The sequence below is a fragment of the Neovison vison genome, chromosome 7 (genome assembly GCF_020171115.1).
Source record: "Neovison vison isolate M4711 chromosome 7, ASM_NN_V1, whole genome shotgun sequence".
In the NCBI taxonomy this organism is placed as follows: Eukaryota; Metazoa; Chordata; class Mammalia; order Carnivora; family Mustelidae; genus Neogale; species Neogale vison.
The window spans coordinates 110061831-110082956 of NC_058097.1; the positions used below are offsets into that span (position 1 = coordinate 110061831).

The following is a 21126-nucleotide window of genomic DNA, read 5'->3' on the forward strand; positions in this document are numbered from 1 at the left end:
AAAAGAGGTGGTAGGTAAATTTAAGAACAACTGTTCTGCTCTGTGGGTATACCTGAGGAAAATACAAAGAAGGAAGAAGCTAAAAATAAATCCAGGGGAACAAGTCCGTAGTCTTTAAGCGCACGCAGACACGAATCGAGTTAGTAACCATTAGCTCTAATAAGTGCAAGAGAATTCTAGAGAGGGGAGCAGCTTCTTGTAGGAGGAGATTCCTAAACTGAGTTTTGGGTGCGCGTGTGTGTGCGTGTGCGTGCACATCTGTGTGTGTGTGTGTGTGTGTGTGTGTGCAGGGGGGGTGTGGTTTAGGGACCTTCCGGGCCGAAATCAATGTTAACATTCACAGAATGCTCACAGAAGCGTAAAACAGGAGGACCAGGGAGTTAATTGTGGGCAGCTTGGCACTGATGGAGCAGGAGGTGGGCAGTGGTGTGCGATGCGTGGGCTGACACGCTGTGCCGAGGTGTGTTGGACTCAGTTTTACTTTATAGGCCACATGGGGTCATGAAACAGTTTTCAGCGGAGGTGCTAAGCAGTCATGTTCGTTTTAGATCCCTCACTTGGGCAGCCATTTGTGGGGTGCTAGGTGGCCGATCTGAAGGCAGGGACATCTGTTAGAGACTGCCGCTAAGGAGTGGTGACAGAGGGATGGCATGTCCCCCGAGGTCAAGCATGCAAAAGTCACCTGGTCACTGGAGGCCTCCGTTGGCCCTACCGATGCAGTGGGCTCACTAGGCACTTGTGATGAGCCTTCACAGGGACCTTTGGAAAAAGACAGTCAGTCAAGTTAAGATCACGTGTTCTCTGCTGACAAAGGAGGAAGAAGCTATCAATAAACGTGGGAAAACAGACTTCTTCCTGTGCACTCCAGCCCCCAAAGAACTCAGATCCACGAGACTCCCCCATGGTGCGCAGGCACTGCTGAACCCTGGCTGGGACAGATGCTTCAGTTGAGGAGTTCGGCAGGGGGGCATTTCCCAGCTCCTCGGGAATCCCCCAAATGGTCTGGACTGACCTCCGCAGCCCATCCCCAACCCCAGCTGAGCTAGGGAACTTAGCCTGTCTGGAATCAAGTTCTGAGGACCAAGTGGCACTGACATTCAGGAAAAAAGAACCCGGAGAGCAGTGAGTACTCCAGACAGCTCATCAGCTGAGAGCAGAAGGAGGGAGGTTGTTGTCCCTTCACAAACCCCAGCGTGGGGCTGCCGGTGGGCTTTTCTGGCCCTGCCGTCCACCCCCCGACTTGTAGAGGGCCCCTTGCTTCTAGGGTTAGAGCCCTGAGGGGCAAGACAGACTCATCCTTGCAGGAAAGGGAGAAATGGGGGCTACCTCAGACCCATCAGCAATGTGTCTGACCTTGTCCAAAGCTCCTTCCCGCCTCCTTGGTTAATAGGATGAGCTCACCAGGCAAAAGAATAAGATGAAGAGTTTCACACAGTATTTTTCCTCCCAAACCCTTAAGCTTCTACGGTCTTACTGATCTTGCATTGTTCCTGGAAAAGGGGCCCGGGAACCATGCTTAGAATTTCACAGTTGGAAGTCACTTTAGGGATTATTTAGTTTGCTTTTCTTGTGTTTAGAGATGTGGAAACGGAAGCAGAGGGTCTTGAAGTCTCTTGCATAAGATCCCAGGGATCCCTCCAGTGTACTTTCTGCTGGGCTCAGGGCAGTCCTTCTGCCCATTTTGCAAATGATACCCAGACTGAGGGATTAGGGCTGGAATTAGAACTTCCTTCTGTGTAGCCTCTTCACCCCTGTGGCCTGCTTTGCCGGCTTCCTCCTCTGCGGAAGGGGACTAGTTTCACTTTGCCAATTGATGCGAAGGTGATTGGAAAGACAGTGTGTACCTGCTGTTGTTGTGGTACACAGTTGGTGCTAAATAATGTCCTCCCTAGGGAGCATGGTCCTGGCCAGGGTGGGGAGGTGGGGGATGGGAAGTTGTGAGCCACACTGCTGCCTGCAGTCTGGGTGGCAGGGAGGTGGCAAGGGCTGGCGGCCAACCCTCCTTGGGGAGTGCCATGCCAACCAGTGTTCTGTCCCTTCAAGTCCGAGACCCAACCGCCAAGGCTGAGAACAAGCTGTTCACCAAGGGTCCCATCAGGCTGTGGGTGTGGGGACCGCAGCCCCGAGGGCGGGAGGGCTCTGTGATCGGTTCGGTTGTCAGCCCAAGGCCAACGTGTGTGGTGGAAAAGAGGGACCGATGTTTGCGGACCTCACAGGGCCTTGGACCTCCTTCCCCAGCCTCCTCTTGGGCGCAGCTGCGCTGTAGCAAACAGAGCACCGACTGCGTGTCAGACAGCTTGGTTGCCCTCCCGGTCCTGCCTCTCGCTACCTCGCTCACTTGGGGCCCTGGGCTCTGGGCTGGACTGTGCTCCTCTCCTGGCCTTGGGGTCCTCATCCGTAACACGAGGAGACAGTTCCTCCCAAGATGTTTGTACTCATCAAACAGCGCCCTGGAACCCGGGCGCGGGGTCTCTCTGGCTTTCTGGTACAATTCGCTTTCCGGTCCCCGCACGGAGTCTCCAGCTCCCCATCTTCGCCGCCCGGCCGCAGTCTCTGGCAACCCCGCACGCTCGTCCCCCGCGCGGTTCCCCCAAGCCCCACCAGGGGGCGCCCTTTGCCCGCCGAAGCCGGCCGGGCTGTAACTCCGGGGGCCGGGACCGACTGCCCCCTCGCGCCGGGCGGTGCGGGCAGTGCCCGGGTGCCTCCCCTCCACCCGCCTCCAGGGCACTACACCGCAGCGCCTGCCCCTCGTCCCGCGGCCGTCCGTCTCCGCGCGCCCCTCGCGCCCCGGCCCCGGCCTCCCGCTCGGCCTCGGCCCCGGCCCCCCCGGGGTGGCGTCAAGTTTGCCTCCGGCCGCCCGGCCCCGCTGCCGGCCCGCTCCTCCTGCGCCTCGGCTCCGGGGCGCGCCGGACGAGGCCCCCAGCCGGCGTCCGGGACGTGCGGGCTGCCGGCCACCCGGCCCCGAAGGGGCGCCCCCCCGGCCGGCGTGCGCGGGCCGCCGCAGTTCCAGCGCTGGCCGCCGGGCGGCGCCCCGTGCCTCGGCCGCGCTCCTCCCGCGCTGCCCGCTCCCCGCTCGCTCGCAGCCGGACACAGACTGCCTTCAGCTGCCGGCGGATCGCGCTGGGGCCGCCGCGGCTGCTGCGGAAGCAGGGAGAACCGGAAAACAACAGCCCGGCGGCCCGGCCCCAGCTCAGCCCCCGGCGTGCGGAGCCGCCCAGGTAAGGGCAGGGCCCGCCGCGGCGCCCCCCAGCCCGCCTCTTGGGCTGCCCCCGGCGCCCCTCGCGTCCCGGCCGCGCGGGCCCCGCGCGCACCCCCTCCCGCGCCCGTCCCCCCGACTTCTGACGTCTCTGCCTCTCCGCTCCCCCGGGGCCGCTGCCCCGCACCCTTCCCTGCCCCCCGCCCCCACCGCCTCCCCGGCGCCCTGCCTCCCCTCTCCCGCCTTCAGCCCGCCGGTCCCCTGCCCTCGGATCCCTGCGTCTCCCGGGCTCTGGACCCCATCGCTCCGCTCCCGTAGTTCCTCCAGTCTCCATCCCCGTCTCTATCCCTCCGCAGCCCTTCCCCGGGCTCGCTATCCTCCCGCGCTGGTCTTCCCCTTCCCCTGTGCAACTCCCCGCCCTGCCTCTGCCCCCTGCAGGGATGCCGGCCCCTGCCCGCCGCCGGCGCGCTCCCCCAGCCGCCGTCACCCCTGCTTCCCGCCCGGCCCCGGCTGCTCTGCCCCATCCCGGCGCAGCCCCGGAGCCCACGAGGCCCCCCTCCCTCTTTGCTCGCTGCCATCTGCCTCCGCTGCCCCCTGCCCCTGCGCTGGACTCCGGCCACCACCACACCCCCACCCTCCACGCCGGGCTCGCTTCGGGGGACCGGCGTCCTATCAGAAATGACCCTCTTTCCCTGGACTAATGAGGCTCCCACCCACCTCACCCTAGTTCACCCGAGTGGGAAGTGAGGGAGAAACTCTGGAGACCTGCATTTGGGCGTGTGATGGGGGAGGGGGCTGAGAAGGAGGGGGGAGGGGAGCTGATTGAGATTCTCTCCGGTGAGGACTGGCAGAGCGGTGAGCTGCTCAGACCTGGCCTGGGTGGAGGGCCGGCTTGCGACAGCTGGGACAGGGGTTTCAAGGCACTGAGAGCACCTGTGTCTCTTCCCCTGGCTCCCTGGAGCTGAAGAAAGTGAGAGAGGAGGAGCCGGAGCCCGGGGAGAGTTGGCCAGTGGGCGGGGGCGGCGGCGGTGGGGGGCTGGGCCGGGGCCCTCTGGCCAGCCGGTCTGCCTGGCAGTGGTGGGGCGCTGCGGCCCGAGCTTCTCCCCCGCTGGACCTTTGGCTGCACAGCTCTTGGCATCTCTACTTTACGCTGCCATCTTCCTCCTGGTGCTGTTGTCTGGTGATGCCAGGAGGTGCCACCTCCCTGCCTCCCTCCAGTGGCTCTCCTGGGCATGTCTCCCAAGGGCCTGGGTTGTCTGGAAAGAAGAGGGGAGCTCTGGGCATGGCCGGGGCCCCTCCGATACCAGACAGAATGGTCCTGGGGGCTGGCCGGGAGTGCGGAGCCCTGCCAGGAGCAGAGAGCTACCTTCCCTTAAGCTCCCTGTGGGTCACCTGGGTGACAGTGACACTTCCAGGAGCACCTGCCAACGGCTGGCATCTCCTATGACAGAGGCTGTCTGGGTTGGCAGTGGACATCGGAGAGAGCAGTGTGGTCCCACTTTGTCCCCCGAGTGTCTGTGCTCCTGTGATCTGGCGCGAGGGGCCTGGGGAGGTCAGCTGGGTTCCGCGCCCCCCTCCACCCCCAGCCTGGGAAGGAAGCCCCAGGAACTCCACTGGGCATCGTCAGGCTGGTTGTATTTGCTGAAGCTGCAGCCCATGCCTCATCATTAATCAGGTTTATTATTTTCCTCACTGGCTGGATGTGTTCCTCAAGGTCGCGACCCTTTGGAGAGTTAATCTAATATGCACACATTACAGTGTCTGGGTTTGTTTAATTTTCCGTATTTTGTTCATTTCTTGCGGAGCGAGACTTCCGTGGGGAGCTGTGGCCCGGGCTTGCCCACCAGCCTCCTGCCCGCCTGGCTCGCTCTATCCCCTAGCCCTCCTCCGGGCCTGCCACCTGAGACCAGAGGCAAGGCTGGTCCCTGGAGGTCTTGGCAGTGCCTGGTGGGGAAGGGGGGGTAGTGAGTGGAGGGGCGCTGGGGAGGACATTCTGGTTTTTCTTTGTTTCCCCCCTCTTCCCCCCTCCCCCAGGCGTCTTGATCATTGGCTGACATTTTCATCAGCACCAAAAGTTCTTCCCAGAGCCTGGGTCTGTGTCCCGGTCTGGCTTTCCAGTTTGGTTTTCTCCGAGGATGGAGAGGAACTTTGGAGGAGTGGGAGAAGTGGGGACCGTCATGAGGGGATGCGGGGGGCTCCTGGAGAACGGGTCTGAGCCAGACCTGATGGGAGGAAGGAGGACCTGTCCTGGGCGAGGGGAGACACTGCTGGAAAAGCAGAGGAGTGGGGTGGCAGGGGCGGGTGCTGTGCGGCTGGTGGGGGGTGGGCCGTGGCAGGGAGTGTGTGGGAAGAAAGCCTCTGCCGCTACTTCTGCAGAGTACGAATCCCTTATGTGTGTGATGAGCGCCGCAGTTTTCCAAATGCTTTTTAGGAGAATTACTTCATCTGATCTCTACGAGGGCCCTACAAGCATCTCATCTGCACTGTCGCCCTCTAAGGAGGGATCACTGGTTCCCCCAGGTTCTGAGATCCGGAGAGCTTAGGTGACCTGCCCAAGGCTCTGCGGCCACACAGGAGGCCTCCGGACTCCCAGCCCAGTGCTCGGGTCCTGCTACTTGTTGCTGGTGAAGGTCTCTGCTGCTCGGCCCTCCCTCTCCCTGTCCCGAGCTTCATTTCACCTTCACCTTCTCTAGGGTCAGCGCCACACTTTCCCCTCCCCTGGGGGCTGGCTGGTGGTCCCCACTGCCTTCCCCTCCACGGTCTTGAATCTGGCTAATTCTTGGCATTCTCAGCCCTAGACTGGGGGCTTCTGCACGTGGCGGGGGTGTGTGTGGGGGTGGGTGGGTGGGGGATGTCCCGCCAGCCCCGTGCTTCCTCTTAACTGCCTCCCACAGAGAGTTCCAGGTTATTCCAGACACTGGTCTGGAAACCGCAGACCCCTAGGCTCTGTCTTCCTCCTATGTCTCCCCCACCCCACTCCTGGGCGCCTTATCCCTTTGGCGTTCAGTTCCTTCTAGCACTTCTGGTACCCGGCCTGACCTTTCCTTTCATATTGTCACTGCCCCATGCTGGGCTCAGCCCCTGGGTGATGGGGACCCAGGCTCCTCCGTGGGTGGCCTGCGGGCTCTGTGTCTAGGCACCCTGCTGCCACACCTGCTTTCCCAGAAAGATGGCATTTGTAATGCTTCGTGACCAGGTCTCAGGAGCCTCAGGGCTGGCCCCCCCACCCCCACCCCACAGCTCCTGGACTCGGTTCTGGTTCCGTGGGGGTAGCTGGAGTTTACGGGCCTCCTCCTGTGGCCATGCTTTAAGCCTCTGGACCTGATCCCCCCTCTGCCCCGCCTGCCCTCGCCCCAGGCTAAGTGACGGGCAGATCCGGCTTCCTGTCTTCTTGTCAATCTCTGGGTGTCTTTGAACAAACTGCTTAACCTCAGCCTCACTTGTCTCACCTGTAAAATGGGGACCATCTCCCCTGCCCGAGAGGCTAGTTGTCAGCAGGCTCTGTTTGTGTGGGGCATGTGATCTGTCGATGGGAAGGACACATGGAGGGCTCCTGTCACCCTGCCTCCTTGGGGTGATCTGTTGGTCTCCCTGCCCAGAAGGCAGGTCCCTTGAGGAGCAAGGCCTTTGCCTGGTGCCTGAAGTTTGTCCTTCCGTGTCCCGGTTTTCCGCACCCATGCACCGGCCCCTGCTTATAGCGGAAGTGGAAGAAATAGTTGTTGCTTGATGATAACATTTGGTTACATAAAATAGGGTATGCCTTACACTGAACAAACCCAACACGAAAAAGCAATTTATGCCACAGTAGCAGGCCAAGGTAAATCGTGGGAAGGAAGGAGGGAATCGGTTTAACACTGCACATGCCGCTCATTTCAGTCACCCCAGCTCCATGTTTACGGATGAGGAAAGGGGGAGCGCTCCAGAACCCCCCCTTCCTTCCCTTATATGTGGGCCTAAAAATGGGAGGGAGAAGGCTCCTTATGGAAAGATCTGATACAGGTTTTCTTGGAACAACTCAACACCTCAGTCATTTACATAAGCAGCGTTTGGGTCTTTGGGGGCTCCTCAGTGAGGCAGGGCTTAGCGAAGCAGGTTAAGGATTTGGGGGGCAGCCCAGGAGGATGCCCCCTGGAAGGGACTAGGAGGGGTGCATGAATGTGCTCAGGCTGCCGTGGACGCTGGCGGTCTGGTGGGGCTGGAGGTCAGTGAGGACGGGGAAGGAATTAGCCGGTGAGGAGGGCTGCCCAGGCGGAGTGGGGGGGACAGGGGCGGCCTGAGGGGTGGGTGATGGGTGGGGATGGGACTGAGGGGTCCTGTCTTCGGGGAGTCAGGGTGGGCAGGCGTAGGGTAGAACTAACAATTCAAGAGGACCTTGAAAGCCAAAGAGAAGAGGCTCACTGGCTGCCTGGGGCTTGGGGGGTGTGGAGCCTCCTGGGCAGGTCGATGAATGAGGGCCCAGAGAGGGCTTGAGGGCTGGGGGCACTGGCAGCAGGGGAGGGGTGCATTTGAGTGGCATTTCCAAGGAACAGCAGAACGTGGGGACAGATTGGAAATAGCAGACGAGGCAGCAGAAAGTGTCGCCGAGAACTAAGAGATTTGGAACCCAGGAGGCTCCCCAGGATGGTAATGCCACTTCAGAAACGGGGAAGCCAGAAGGGGAAGCAGGCCTGAGGGAAAGCCGAGGAGTGTGTTCCCAGAAGCGCTGGGAGGCAGGTGTGGGCCCCCGGAGCATTTGTGGAGGGAGCCCGGGTGGCCCGTGGACTCCTGCTAGAAGTTGCTCCTCGGTCTGTTGCCTCCAGGGGCCCCCTGGGCTGAGCTTCCCTCCAGATACAGGGGTGTCCCCAGTGCCATGCCCTGGGCAGGTGCTAAATAAATATTTGTCTTATTAAAGCGGCCCCAAGTCATGTTTAACAAATGTTTGTTACCGAGAGAAATTCCTGGTGGAACATGGTGGGTGAGGAGGGGACCGGAAGACCGTGGGGGCCCTCTGGCGTCCGGGAATGGCGTGCCTTGGGGCTCCCCCCACCGTCAGAATCCAGGCTACTTCTTGCTGCCTCAGTTTACTCTTTGTGACCTCTGTCATCTCAGGCATATGACACACTCGATCTCAGGGACAGAGTCTCGGGCAGGCTCCCTGGCAAAGGGAGGGGTTGTGGGGGGCAGGCATGACCCCCACGACAGGGCATCACAGCGATGGCCTGGGAGAGGGACTGTGGAGTAAACATATGTTTAGAATTGGAGTTTAAGGGCCGGAGTTAAAGAAGAGGATTTAATAGAATGAGAAATCAATAGCTCAGAGGAGGTTAAGATGTGTAAGTGAGAGCCTGGCTACAAGGTGCACTTAATAAAAAAGAAAATTTTAAGGAGAGTGGAGGATGGCCGCTCGCTGCGGGGCGGCTAGGGCAGTTGCTGCCATCCAGCCCGGAGGCTCCTGGGTAGGGAGACTGGGTTTTGGGAGTGTAGTTCGGCTGTCCCCTTTTGGGGGCTGCTGTCTGTCTTTCTGGGTGGCCGGGGTGCGACACCCCTGTCCCTCCCCCAGAGGCTGTGTGGGGTCGTGGTCGGCCACAGCTGGCTCAGATTGTGCAGGATTCAAGTCCCGGCTCCTGCAGCTGTCTGGCTGCGAGCTAAGGACCATAATAGTGGCCAAAGGAACCCTCAGCAGGTGACTGAGCACCCGCGAATGGTCACAGTTGTCGCTGTTATAAGCACTATTACGTTTTCATCTTCACAGAGTCTCTCCTAGCCCCGTTCGGCTCATCCGCCCGCTGCGGAATGCTGTCCCTGGCGAGGCTCGTGAGACCGTGGGAACTGGGTGTGGCCCTGTGGGCCTCGGTGTGGTTAAGTCATTTGGTCCAAGTTGCAAGGTGGGCAGTGGCAGAGCTGGGGCGTCAGTCCGGGGCTCCAGGCTCCCTGGACTGTATCCCTTCCGGGGGGCTTCGTGGCCCTCCACGCAGGAGCGAGAGGACAGGCAAAGAGAGACGTCTGTAACCCACGTGGTCCTATCTTGGCATCTGAACAAATTCGGGTTGGCACTGACCAGGAACACCTTAGTTCTCTAAGGCGCTTAGACCAGGAGCCCCTCATGGTCAAGGAGACGGCCTGTGTGTTTGTGTCTGGGGATAAGCTCACACTGTAGGTAAATACAGTAAATATTCGTTAAATGGACAGATTAGTTGACAGCAACAACTCCTATGGCCATGGTAATGGCGAGGATTTTTCAGATGCCTCTCCTGTACCAAACACGACACAGAGTACTTTGTATACAGTATCTTCCTTTATCCCCTTACTATCTTTAAGCTTTGGGATACGGTTTATGGTACTATGATTAGTTTAGGTACTACTGAGCCTTCTGTTATACCCATTTCACAGGCAGGGAGGCTGAGATTCAGGGAGATGATTCATTAGCCTAAAGTCCCGTAGCTGGTAAGAAGCAGAGTTGGAATTTGTACCCAGGCGGTCCAATTTAAAAAAATATATATTTTCTTGTTAGTAAGTAAACTCTCTCCCCAACACAGGGCTCAAACTCACGACCCTGAGATCAAGAGTTGGGTGTTCTACCAGCTGAGCCGGCCGGCGCCCCTCAGGCTGTCTGATTTCAAACCAGGGGTTAGAAGTTTCTGCGTGCCTGTGAGGGTATGTGCACATGTGTGCACATGTGCGTGTCTGTGAAACAGGCACTGACTGTCCCCTGACTTCCTGGTTCCCCCTCCGGCCCCCTCACTGTCCTGTTCCTCATCTCATAGGCAAGGAGGCCAGGCACGGGGGATGCACAGACCTTCCACACACTCTCTGGCTTGTCTTTCCTTGACCTGATTTCTTTGACCCCCCGAGGGAGCGGTCACTGGTACTACTGGGGAGTCAGGGAAAGGCTTCCCTCCTCAGAGCTCCTGCGCGGGCCCTGAATCATGGACCAGTCTCTTCCCCCACAGAGGTCATCCAGGCGAGAGCAGGGGGTGGAACCTGGAATGAGGCAGACAGGAACCGCGGATGAGACTCTCTCATGACATGAAAAGTTTGAGGATTGATGGCCTTCGGGGAACACGTGGCTCCTTGAGGTCGCAGCAGCCCTGCCCTGCCTGGACCATTTCTTCCAGTGCACCGGGGTCCAGCCGGCTGGTGTGCGAGGTTGCCTGCCTCATCAGTTGGGGGGTCTCGCTGGGGTCTTGGACTCTCAGAGGCATGACGGGGTAGCTCTGGAAGAAATCTGTTGGGACGCTCCGGTCACAGTGGTGCTTTTTCATCTTTCCAGCATCTTTCTTGGCCTCATTGTGTTCATACAATCACGACAGAATGTCCCCAGCAGGGTTGGTGATGGGATAGGAATTCGGGGATGTCTTTCTGGAGGCAGCAGAGACTTTTTTTGAGCTAGAGAAGACTGGAGTGGACGTAGGGAGGGCCAGAAGGGACCCCCTGGAGTCCTTTCCTGAGGGTGGCTCTGGAGTTTCTCAGCAGCTGTTCGCTGCTCCTGAGTTTCCATCAGACGATCAGCCCTTATGCTGAAGCCGCTAACGCCGCTTCCCAGTGGGTATCCCATATTCAGCGCTTACGATATTCTTGATGATTTCGCCCTTGCCCCAAGGATCGCTCTCAGAGGTGGACAGAGCTGCTAGGAATGATCACCTCAGACTCCCAGAATTTCCATAACTAGCTGAAAACCAGTGTTTCTCGACTGAAGGCTTAGATTGGGATCCAGGAACCCTGCCCTCTGCCAGGGGCTCTTCTGAAGGTGCCTTCTGAAGGTCACCCGTGGTTCTTGCAAATAGTGGAGGCAGTGGTCCCTGGGCGCACCTGCTCTTCCCAAGGTGGAGAATATTCCACACAATGAAGCAACGTTTGTCCAGAAATGATGATGCCTATTTTATTGCTGGGAAAACTGAAATCCAGGGAGGGCATTGAAAACCAATCTTATCCCTGGACCGAACTTGAACACATTCATTCAGCATCCTACCTGACACTCTCCTCTCGTCTACACACAGAATCCCCACTGGTTAGTTATCCAGCACCTCTCCCCTTCGTCCTCTTCCTCCTCTTCCTCCCCATCTTCTGAAAGCTGACTTTATTGAGCACCGATTACGTTCTAGATGCTTTACATGTATTAAGTTGATCTACCGACAACCAACCCCAAGAGTGAACCGAGACCCAGAGAGGTCCTGTAGCTTGCTCAAGGTGACACACTAGAACATGGTAGAGCCAGGACGGAAATTTGGCTTCCCGGGCCATGCCCTTGACCACTCCCGAGGCAGCCGTGAATGAGGGAACATGTGAGAACACCCAGCCCGCTGTCTGGCATACAGAAGGGGCTCAGGAAATGCTAGCGATTTTCTTCAAAAAATACCAGAAGGTTTTTACCTTATTCCTGAGCCAAATCTCCTTCCCATGAGTCCTCATTCTGCACCCCTCCTGGGAACCCCATAAGGCATTCCTGCCCCCCTTCCTGTTCTAGTCCTCGGACACCTCATGAGCAGAAGCAAAGCTGGCATCCAGGCTCTTCCTTGCTGGGTTTCTGTCCAAGACTCCCTTCCCCACACCAAGTCCCTGGCTGGGAAGATGATGGGGGAGCTCAGAGAGGTCCGAGGCTAGGACTCATGGACAGATAGTTGCCTGATCCTTGGCCACAGGGCTGTGCAGGCAGCTGCCACACATCCATTCACAGGACACGTTTCGGGAGCGCCTCTGGGGTGCCAGGCGCAGCCACGGGCTGGCACTGGGTCGGCGCACCCCATGGCTGGGCCTTTACACCCTGCCCGCACAGATCCGGGATCTGCCAGAGGCTACACTGGGTCTTGGGTCCTGGGGGTGGAGGGCCTGCTCCTTTGGGCTCCTCCGAGGTCCTCTGAGGCTAGATGATGCTGCAGCTACCCCCCACCCCCACCCCGAGAGGGCCAGAAAGTTCAGGTGACCCAAATCTAATAGTACAGAGTGGGCAACTAGTCGGAGAAAGCTCCCCATTTATTTGAGCTAAAATAGCACCATCCCGTTCGCCTTTGAAAAAGGAGAGTCCTGCCAGAGTCCAAAGTAAATAGGCTGGAACATGCGGTCGGCAAGGTGGGGTGCGGATTGGAAGTAACAAGGCCATGGGCTCTGTAGGCAGCAGAGAGTCAGCTGAGAGAGCGCATGTCCCTCAGCACCGGCTGGCTGCTCTCTCTGCCCCTCTGCTCCTCTTTGGGGAGGGGGTTAGTCCTGGGGTGAGGGGGATGCTGGGGCCTGGCATGCTGGGGCAGAGCCGACCTCTGTCGCATATTCCCAGGCCAGGAAGGGCTGCTGCTCTCGTCTTGTGTCCGTTGTCCTCTGTCATCACTGGACCCTGCGGCAGCCCTGCCCAGGGTTTATTCATTCCCTCTGACCCAGCAGTAACTGCCCTTTCTCCCTTTCCTCGTCTTCTCCTCCATGGCCTGTGCTTCTCCAAGGAGCCAGTAGGTGTCTCTGTTCAGCCTCCAGCCCCGAGCAGGGGAGGCACTGGATCTACTCACCTAGGGGAGGGTCAGGCCACACTGATGCTGCAGGGAGGTCAGCAGAGGTCATCACATCTGTCTCTGCTGCACTGGCTCAGGGGCTGTCCGCTTCTCAGCTTTGCATTCTCAATGACTAGGACAGCCCCAGTACATAGTAGCTGCTCAATAAACATTTTGCGGCATGGATGGCTGTGTCTGTGAGCTCCTTGCCGGCCGAGGCCGTGGATGGGGGAGCCCTTGGCTGTGCTGAGCCCTAGCTCTGGAAAGCAGGGATGGGCTGCTTTAACTCACAGATGTGGGCGGCCGAAGAGTCGGTTAGTTGTGTGGATCTCAAAAGACATTTTCTTCTCAGACCGGGCGGGGGGTGCAGAGGGGTAGGCATTTAGCGTGACCTGTCATGAGGCAGAACAAGTATGAAAAGCAGCCTGGGGTCTGCCTGGACCTTGACCCTAGGTACACACTTCACACTGTCCTCAAACCCAGCTGAGCCCTGCATGAAGGGCCGGGGGGTGGGGGGACTGGACGGGGCTGTGTTAGTGAGAGCAGGGGTGGTACCCACAGGTGAGGGGCCCTGGCGTGCGATCAGAGTGGGGGTGCTGTGGCTCCTGTGAGTCGGGGGAGGGGCCGTGGGAGCAGGGACCTGAGCCCCATGGGCGCTCCTCCAGACACCCAGTGTGACCTGGGCCCCTGTGCAGTCTGGAATTCAGGTACTTGCAAGAGGAGTCAGTGGGGCGGGAGGGCTGTGTGCAGGCAGGGGTGTGGGGAATGCAGGCCCGGAGCCTAGGAAGAGGCTGCCTTTGTGTGGAGACCATGAAAAGGGGCCCAGGATCTAGGGGATGAGAGGAGGTCTTGTTTGATATTTCATGCCCTGGATCCCGGGCCCTGATCATGAGCCACGTGGAAGGACAGCCTCAGGGACTCTGGTCACCAGCTGCTGGCCATGGTCATCTGGGGCCACTGAGTCATCCCCACACATACCCCCTCCCGTGCCCATTTCTGCTGATGGGCAGCGGTACCACAGGACTGAGTTGAGAGGGGTCTGCGGCCCAGTGTGGGCTCCTGGGACAGGGCCCAGTTCGCCTTGTGTATGCTGTGGGCGCGGGGCAGGATGAATTTGCCAAGTGAGATTTTGGCCGACCATCTCATTTTACAGATGAGGAAATTACTCAGAGAGGGGAGGCAGCTCGCCCAAAGTCACACAGCTTGTAGAGTCGGGATTTCCCTGACCCTTGGTTTGTTCGGTCTCGTGCCTCTCTGACTTGCAAGGAGCTTCTTATCAAGCCAGGGGGCCCAGTGCCCTGCTTCCCTGCTCCCCCCACCTCTGGCTGGGGCCCTCCCCAGCTTTTAGCCAGCCCCCTCCTGCCTGGGCAGGGTATGGAATGATCCACAGAAGCAGGCCCTGCTCTCTGGGAGTAGTGACTCCAAGCGGGGTATGGAGGAGGGCCGGGCAGAGGCGTCCCCCCGGCTGGGGGAGGAGCGAATCAGTCACATCTAATAGAACCCATCTTAAATCATAAGGTGCTTCCTTTTTTTTAAGATCTTTTTTATTTATTTGAGATTGGAAGTGCGAGAGAGCAGAAGCCTGGGGGCAGCGGCAGAGGGAGAAGCCGAGAAGCAGACTCTCCCACTGAGCAGGGAGCCCAATGTGGGGCTCCATCCCAGGACCCCGGAATCATGACCTGAGCCAAAGGCAGACGCCTAACCGGCAGAGCCAGCCCCAGAAAGTGCTTTCATTAGATCCTGTCTGACTTTATTTATGTAAGATTCAGGAACAGGCAAGGTGATCTTTGGTGATGGAAGTCAGGCTAGTAGCTTCCCTCGGAAGGGGGCGGCAGGGGGCCCTGGGGACCACTGGGAACGCTTCATGTCTGGATCTGTGAACCCAGCGAATGGAAAGGTCCTTGGGCTCTTCGTGTGCGATGCATGTGCACTTTTCTTTTTTTTTTTTTCATTTTTCAGCTTGACTTTATTCATGTGTTTAAATATTTAGGATTGGTAAATATATCTATTTTAGGGACGCCTGGGTGGCGCAGTTGGTTGGACGACTGCCTTCGGCTCAAGGCGTGATCCTGGAGTCCCGGGATCGAGTCCCACATCAGGCTCCCAGCTCCGTGGGGAGTCTGCTTCACTCTCTGACCTTCTCCTCGCTCATGCTCTTTCTCACTGTCTCTCTCTCAAATAAATAAAAAAAATCTTTAAAAAAAATATATCTATTTTATTTTTTTATTAATTTATTTATTTTCAGCATAACAGTATTCATTATTTTTTCACCACACCCAGTGCTCCATGCAAGCCGTGCCCTCTATAATACCCACCACCTGGTACCCCGACCTCCCACCCCCCGCATGTGCACTTTTCTATACACATATCATATGGTCAATTTTAAAAGTTTTTAAAGTGGTTCTCACGGCTAGAGTCTGGTCACTCGGCAGAATGTCCCGGAGGAGAGCTAGAGTGACATTAATGGAAATAGCAGGTGGTGTTTGCTGGACACATTTTAGGCAGTGTTGCTAGTCATTCATGTGTTTTTTCTCATTTAATCCTTATAACCAGCCTCATTTGACAACACTCAGAGGAGGGACATAAATGGCCCAATGTCACACAGCCAGCCCCCAGCAGAGGCAGGCCCAGGCCAGGTCTGACTGCAGAGCCGGCCTTGTCGGCAGAGTACAGAGGCCTCCGGAGCTGCCCTGACCCCCTGGTCCGTCTGCTCGCGGTGGGGTGGGGGGTAGGGGGGTGTGTGGAAAGCGGCGGGGAGCCTCCTGGACAGTGTTGTCTTGGCCACTCTGCTATGCCCGGTAGCTTGTGCCGGAATGTGCAGAACAGCCACAGCTGCCCGGCTGGTCCCAGTCTGGAGATGCCTCTAGAATGGAAGTGGACGGGCAACAGGAGCCGGAAGGGAGGCAGTGTCCGGAGAGTAGCAAGCGCTGCTGGTGCCGTAGGGGTCTCCGAGGGGCACGGCCGGCTGGTGGGGATGGGGCCCTGTGGAGGCTGGGGCAGGTGATGAAAGCCTCCAGGGCAGATCCCTGCCAGGTAAGAGAGGGAAAACCAATATTTCTCCCAGCAGCTGGAGGTGGGGGGAGCTGCTCTGCATAATGCGAATTCCCACACTGTCCCCACCAGCTGGGGGGTTTGCATCTTCTCAAGACCTCCCTGCTCCCCGGGAGAAGACAGGAGGAGCCAGGGCACACGCTGGCATCTTCCCCTGGGCTGGGGGCTGGGAGGACACTGGGAAGTCAGGTGCTTTTGTTGCCTGTCTTACTTGGTGAAGCAAGTCAGCCTAACTCAGACTAAGCCACCCTGACGTGTGGCCTTGTCGAGGGGGAGAGAGGTGTCATTGTGTTCGTGTTTATATGCAACTGGCAAACCAGACAAAGCCTTATTGTTGTCCAAGGTTTCCAATCAGATGGGGAAAAAGAGGGCCCGTGGCTTCATTCCTGGTGCTGGGCGGCAGACAGCTTCTTAGCCAAGGAACCTGCTCACCTCCTCTGGGAGGCCTGCCCTGATTAATCCCTTCAGCCCCTTCCTATTATATCCCAGTCCTCAGCAAGGATGTATATATGCTGGGAAGGGTGTAAAGTTAGCAAACATTAGCAAAGTTTGGTTGTTGAGGGTTGATTTTGTCTTCAGTCTATTTCCAGTACCTTTTCCTATTACCCACTTTGACTGGAGGCTGGCTGAGGACAGAGAGTATGAGGACCTTTCCTTGGAGCCTCTCCTTGCGATTCCCTCTTTGAGCAGTTGCCCATTGAGCCCAGCTGGCTGACTCGAGCTCCCTAGTGCAGCTTTGGCTCTCTACCTCAGGATGTTCGCACATGCTGTTTGCCCTGCTTGGAACCCCTTCCTCTACCACTTCTCCTCCTCTTGCTTTGCTCCTGCACATGGACTCTTGGACAGCCCTTCCTGCTGCCTCCTGCAGCCTGAATGAGGCCGTTTGGGTGCTTTGAAGCCTCTAGCCCTCCTTCCCTTGGGAGCGCTCCCCACACCACGTCGTAACTGCCCATTTAAGGCTTGGACTCCCTGACTGGGACCTGAGCTCTGGAGAGCCAGGGATTGGATTGGGCTGTTTGGGCCACTTCTGGGATCCAGGCCTTAACACAAAGCCCCACACGCGGGAGGGTCTCACTGCATGTTTGTGGAAAGAGGTGAGGCACTGAGTGCCAAAGAGAGATGAGATGTTCCGGAGCTGCTCCTTCGGGAGCCCACTTGCTGGGCCTACCCACATCGGAAGGGTTGCCCTTGTCTGTGGACTCCTTCCAGCTGAGTCTGAGCCCCAGAGCAGCTGCTAGAGGCAGGCATCGAAAGCCCAGCCTGGGCACCAGGGATCACATGGTTTTTGCTCTGCACCGAGTTCCTGACAGCGGCGCACAGAGGTGCATGTGTTCCACAAACATGCCTAGATGCTAAGCGTTTAAGACCCCTGTGGGGACTAGGGATCAGGAAAGGTGCTGGCCCTCATTTATTCGTCCATGGAACCAGGTAAGGGTAATTTCAGGTATCGTGCAGTTCTTGGTAGGGAGACCTTTCCTCCCTCATGCCCCTCACGGCCACCGCCCCCGCTGTGTGCATGTTTGCCAGCTTGCCCATGTAATACTCCCAGCAACTCTGGGAGGTGAGTGTTATTGACCCATTTTACAGATGAGGAAACAGAAGTTCAGAATGATTACGCTAACATGTTTGCTTCCTGGCGCTAGACTGGTAGGTAGTAGCGCTGGGATCCAGGTCTTCTAGCATGCCCTGCCACAGCTGCCCTTCCTTCCAGGCAGCTAAGTGCCCTGCTTAGGAATCAGGGAGCCCCAAGTGCAATTCCTCAGAGCACCCCCCCTCCCCCTGCTTTCACTTGGCGCCTGGGAGTCCATGACCTTGGAAGGGCCTGTGTCCGACCACAAAATGCAGGTGGGAGGGAGACGTCTGGCTTTGACAAATAGTCCTGTGGTCCCAGGACATGCAGGGCTAATTCAAGTGCAAACACTGTATTAGTATTTATTACTCATGCTCCACTGCTAATAAAATTTGAGTTTTAAAAATAATGGTGAGCAAATGAATTGGTCGATCGTCTGTGGGAAGAGGAAGCAGGGAAGGATATTTCATGGAGAGGAGTGACGGGGGACTTAGCTCCAGCAAGTTCCTTGCGGGGAGGGGTGGGGGGGTGCGTGGGAAGGACTATTACTGGGGGCAGCTCTCTGCTCCCTGCCCTGTCCGGGACATCGTTCATCTGCATATTCACATCTGTCCGAGATCCTTTGTCGAAGGTGGCGGCATCTTCAGGCTGGGTGCCTATTGCCCAAAGAGCCGTTTATATCATCTGTGCTTAAACTCCGAAATTTGGAAAGGCACTTCCTGCAGGGTCCCGTGCCCGTGATTGAGGGGGTGCCCCCACCTCCGAAACCTGAGTTGGATGAGCAGGCTGAGCTCTGCCAAGCAGGGCAGAGACCTAAGGAGTTCCTCAGACAAACGAAGGGACATACCATAGGCTCCGTGATGTTTGAGGATGTGGGAAAAGGGGCAGAGGACCCCAGGTGTTGAGGGGACTCGGAGCTGGGTAGCACTTTGGAGTGACGAGAAGTCTGATGGTCAGACCCCCTCCCCTCTGCGGGAGGCAGCACCCCTGTCCCTGTAATTCACTGGTGTTGCCTGTGTCTCAGGAGCATCATGGGCTGGAAAAAAGTATAATTTAAGAAAGAGAAGAATTGCTACTGTGTGACTTCAAGCAAATCATTTAACTTCTTTGGGACTTAGTTTGCTGATCTATAAAATGGGAATGCTGAGGACTGCCTGGCCCGTCATGGGATCAAGAGGGAAAACAAGGCTGTGCAAGCAGAAGGGATATGATGGGCCATCTGGTGTTTGGAGACAGCGCTCACACTCACTCTCCTCAAGAAACTGCTTTGCAGTTTGGGCTTTTGGAAGGCTTAGAAGATATGAGGGGACCTGGGTCTGTGTGTGTAGGTAGTACTTACAAGAGCTTTCGGTACATATCTGTCAGGAACAATAAAGGGAGCGTGGCATTTTCCTCCCCTCACCTTCTTGCCCCCCACATGGACCTGCTCTGTAGTACTGTCCCAAGTAGGGCTTAGACACCCAACGTCACCGTGCGCTGGAGTGAGCGCTTGCCCACATCCTGTCCAAGTCTCACCCAGCCTCGAGGTGGGCACCAGTGTGATCCCATTTTATTGGAGCGGGAAACTGAGGCCCGAAGCAGTGAGGGGCCTACCCAAGGTCACAGTTAGAATTGAGCTCTGCCCAGTTCCTTCAGCACTCTGCGCCCTCAAGGTTCTGGCCCAAGGATGTCATGCCGAGGGTTGCATCAGTGACCTTGGGGTTACCCTGTGGAGTGGATGCTTTCTCTTTTCTCTCCTGTGTCCCCCGAAAGGGAGATGTGCCCCGTCTTTGGATGCCCTGAGCATGAAGATGGACTTCAGTGCACCTGGCAGGTGCTTTGCCTTCAAAGTGCCTTGGGCTGCAGTGAGCAGGACTTCCAAAGGCCGAGCCAGGGTCTGTGGCCGCTCAGATGCCTGCCTGATTCTGATTTTGCCCTCTTGGAATCTCTGGTGGTTCCTCTCCAGTTCTAGAAGTGACCCGGCCACGTGCTCTGAACATCCTTGCCTCAACCCCCGGTCCCAGCTCTGTGCACCTGCCTGGGCCCACCCTTCACCCCAGGATCTCTTGGTCTGGCTGTCCCAGTGGGGTCTGCCCTGGGCGCGGGCATAGTGGCCCTGCAGGGTTTGCAGGGAGCATCCCACCCACTGGGAGGCATTGACTCAAGATCTCCCCGGAGGGGGAAAGGGTATTGTTTAGACATTTTGCGTAAATTAGTAATATTGTAACTGTTAATTGAATGTGCATCGATTGCCTGTCAGAGGTTTGATTTAATCTGTCCTTCCCTTCCCGGTCTCAGTCGACTGCTTCAGTGGTTTGCTTGGTCTCGTTTTTCTTTCTCTAATGTGGACGCCTCCCCGGCACCCCCCAACCTTGGTCTCATTTCGCTGGCTTCATAACGAGCATCTTCTGTTTTCTGGCACTGGCCTTGACCTCCCTGCGGCCACCAGTCCCTCCCAAGTGGATCCACACGACTCGTCCCTCAACTAGGGTTTTCTCAAGAATCTGGAGACCCAGGTCAAGACAGACTTGGCCTGGTGCCTTTCTTTCGGGATTCAAATGCTTTGAGATGTTCGGAGGTCTGGAGACTTATGGGATGAGTCCTGGTTTTGCTGATTCATTCGTTCATTCATTCATTCATTCATTCATTATTTGGGGAGGCATTCACTTTATGCCAGGCCTTATGTTCAGCTCTCAGGGAACACATTTCCGAGTTCAGCATTTTGTAGTGAAGCTGGGGCAGTGGACGGATAACATAGTGCAACGTGACGGGCTGAGGAGGAGGCCCAGGCACCGAGCCGGGGGTGCACAGAGAGGACATGGAAATCAGACGTGGCAGCAGAGGAGAAATAATACTTGTAATACAGCTTGAGCTGATTTCAGAGAACAAGTAGGAGTTTGTCTGGTAAAGAAAAGGTCAGAGGCATCTTAGGCAGAGGGAACAGCATGTGATGGCTGGGCCAGGGCAGGAGCTGGGGGCAGAGGTGGCCAAGAATAAGGCAAGGGTCTAGGGACGCCTGGATGGCTTAGTCGTTAAGCATCGGCCTTCTGCTCAGGTCATGATCTCAGGGTCCTGGGATCGAGTCCTGCATCAGGCTCCCTGCTTGGTGGGAAGCCTGCTTCTCCCTCTCCTGCTCCCGCTGCTTGTGTTCCCTCTCTTGCTGTCTCTCTCTCTCTCTGTCAAATAAATTAATAAAATCTTAAAACAAAAAAAAAGGCAAAGGGCTAATCACAGTTACAATGGAGCAGTTCCTAAACATCGGGCCATGGCTAAGGGTTTTCCTCGGATTATCTAGTTTGTACCTATAGCAATCCTGCATGCAGGGGCCAATAGGGTCTTTCATCTCTGCAGTGGCAGAGCCTAGATCCCACATGTCCTTGGTGGGAATTCAGGGATGCTGCTTCTCTGAGACCCCGCAGCTGCACGGCGGTTGTCTGGCCCCGGATTGTTGTGCCAAGGGTTGGGTCAGTGACCTTGGGGTATCCCCACAGTACAGCTTATGAAGGGTCTTATGTGTGTGCACTGGAATGTGTGAACTGTATCCCAAAAGCTGCAGAGAACCACTAAGAAATTTTAAACAGAATAATAGCTCGATCAGATTTGTTTTTAGAAATAATCACTCTTGCTGGGATGGAGGAAGAAGGGGATGTGACCCGGAGCGCAGGCACAGAGAGCAGTAACAGTGTGTCAGTGACCCTGTGCAAAAGCTGGTGCCGCCTAAGGCAGGCAGATGGGTGTTCAGGCGGCGCGGAGGACACAGGGCACCTAGGGGTCGATTGTATTTGGGTGAGGGGTGCTGGGTGAAAGGCAGGTGTTCAGGTGATTCTCAGATTTTTTTTTTTTAAACCAGAGTTTACAGAAATTTATTTTTGTAAAAT

General features: G+C 57.0%; 1 protein-coding gene across 1 annotated transcript in view; it reads left to right on the forward strand.

Annotated features, from left to right (window-relative positions):
* The first annotated feature begins 3095 nt into the window (after positions 1 to 3095).
* The window catches only part of GRIK4 (glutamate ionotropic receptor kainate type subunit 4), a 421019-nt gene continuing 402988 nt past the window's right edge, over positions 3096 to 21126 (forward strand). The window contains exon 1 of the mRNA XM_044258062.1: positions 3096 to 3218. The gene's annotated coding sequence lies outside the window, so the exon portion shown is untranslated. The remainder of the gene's footprint in view (positions 3219 to 21126) is intronic.